We start from the raw sequence: 2,761 nt of genomic DNA, 5'->3' as shown, positions 1-2,761 counted from the left end.
TGTTATTTATAAAAATATTATTTTTTTTGTTATTTTTATCGCTTTTTATAATATTTTAAAAGTATTTTGTCGTTAACAAATTTAAAGAGTAATCCAATCAATGATTAAATAATTAGAACATACTTTGGTTGATTTACCGTATATTTTTCTTCAAAGTATAAACATTAATAGTTGAACTATATATGGAGATTCATCAGAGCAAATTAGTTATTAGTCTACTATATTAGTTATAATATCTCTAGTTTCTTCTTTCCTTTGAAAAAACAAAGGAGTTTTATGCTTAGTCTTTTATATTGTTGTATTCCACACTTAAATTTTATTTTCAATCGAACCAGTTAGCTTTTCCTTATAAAGTACATTACAGAAGAAAAGGATTAAAACGTCAAGTCCATCTATAAAACATCATAATCAATATCTATTTTATTTATTAACTTATTTTTTGCGATAATTATATATTTTTTGTGACCATTAATTAAAATAGATCTTTACCGATAACTATATTTATAATAACATATATGGAAGTCTTTGTTATTGCAAATCGGCAGAGTTTTAAACAACAACAAATATCTATGTTGGTAGGAGTCAATTATTATTATTATAACTGGTTTAATAGTTAATAATCTCTCATAAATCTCATGAGGCATATACATATTGATGTATCTCTTGATAATAAATGTTTATTTTACTTGAAAACTACTTGTGGTAGTGGAACTGAAGAAAGAAGATTGCTAACGTATGCATAGTGTATAGTGACGATGGAATGAGGCGTAAAGTGTTCCCATGTCCTCTCTCCTACCTACACACCCTTTTCCTTCTTCCCACAAAAACAAATTAAATATATTATTATTAATTTGTGGTTGGTTTTTGTCTCTCTCAAACTGTATATGCATCATGTCACACACAAATGGGGTTTTGATTTGTCTTTCTATGCTTAATCATCTAATAATTTGGTTGGTTCATGATCTGAATAGAATCTTATATAATTTCTCCAATATCCAAAGTGGATATATGCATTTATACATATGCATGTGTTTTCTAATTATTTGGTGGGACATATATTAATAGTAACATATTTTGGGACAAAAATTCTTCCCCTTTAGGTTGTGGCCCCATCTTTTACTTTGTTCTCTTTATTTGCCACTCACTTCCCTATCATGCATCCACTAATAATAAGATACATATATACATCACCCCACATAGTATTTTTTTCTTCCAACATGTAAAGTGTAATTTTTTTCAATAATGGGGTGCATGTTTGTGTTTTCTTGCCTCATTCATATTTGAACTAGCCCCTTTCAAACTTCAATTCATAAACATAAAGTCACATCCCAGGATTTATGCACAAGATATCTTCACAATAATCTGTCTACATGTGCATATTATGAATATAAATAGTATTATAATACCAATCGCCCTACGTGTACACTAAAAATTAATCGCTAAATTAGATTAGTCACCAGCATCAAATACATAGTGAAATATAAAATATATATTAAAATAAATAAAATAATATATATTTATATACAAATATATAATAACTAATTTAATAATTAATTTTTTATATACAATATTATTTTTTAATTTTTTAAATTTTGGTATTGTGTGTATTGGCTGTTGAAGGATATCATAGCTTATTCCGAATCCTCTTTTATTATTCAGGAATATATAAAAATATTTCCTACAGTGAAAAAGAAAAATTACATACTTTGATTTGTTTAAAATTGATAGTAGAAGTCTTTTTTTTTTCCTTCTATGATCGAAGCATTTATCTTGAATATAGTAATTAATTTTGAATTCTAAACAGTTGGTTAAGTAAAGATAAACTTTTTCATTTAACCACACTCTAAATTAAAATTGATAGAGACTAGTCTAATATTTAATAAGAAAATCAATGGTAAGTATTAAATAAATGTTAATTAATTTGTTTCTTAGATAGACATAAATTTTTTAATAATGTATCTAGATAAGTAGCATTGTGCTTTAACATATATTCCAATTTTTTAAAACATCTATATTGTCACATGTACTTGTTCAAGCAATAGTTTAATTTTATTAGTTATATAATTAACTTTATAACTCAGATTATGTGCACATAACACAATATTGAATGGAATACAGCCAATTTTTAATTGCAGATGCGAGTTTAAGGAGTAAAATAATACATACACATGAGACAGCAAGATCTTATCTGAATTTGTGAGGGTTATATACCTTAGATTTTGCAGTCTATATATAGAAAAATTGGTGTGCAAATATTTTATTTGTGTGACATGAAAAAGTAGGTGATTAGCACTATTCAAGCATGCAAAGAAAGATTACAGGAAGATAACACTTCGTGATTTGGAGAGACCCAAATTTTTTAATCTTTATTTTCTGTTCTCTAGTAGTGAGCAACTGAAGATTCGGCATTGCAGACTAAATGGTTTTGTGTCCCCTCCTTTTTTTATTTTTTTTTCTTTAAAAAGAAAAATTGGACAGTGAGAATGAGCTTTTCCATGCTTCTTTTAAGATTTTTGTCATTTTCTAATAGGAAAGAACAGAAAATTCTGAGAAGGCTATTTTCTTAAAAATATTACTGCAATTTTTGAAGTTGAAAAGTTAATATAAATTAGCCCTCCAAGATGATATAATAACTCAAACTTAGTTTTTTCGGAGTTAGAAGTAACGCATAACGCCGTCAAAGTTAAGGTTTATTCCACACTTAATTTTACAAATTAAATGATAATTTGATTGATATAACTTTTCAAGTTTAAGTTCTTAT

The sequence above is a fragment of the Arachis ipaensis genome, chromosome B04 (genome assembly GCF_000816755.2).
Source record: "Arachis ipaensis cultivar K30076 chromosome B04, Araip1.1, whole genome shotgun sequence".
Taxonomy (NCBI): Eukaryota; Viridiplantae; Streptophyta; class Magnoliopsida; order Fabales; family Fabaceae; genus Arachis; species Arachis ipaensis.
The sequence above is the reverse complement of the archived record's forward strand: the minus strand, read 5'-3'. Positions refer to the sequence as shown.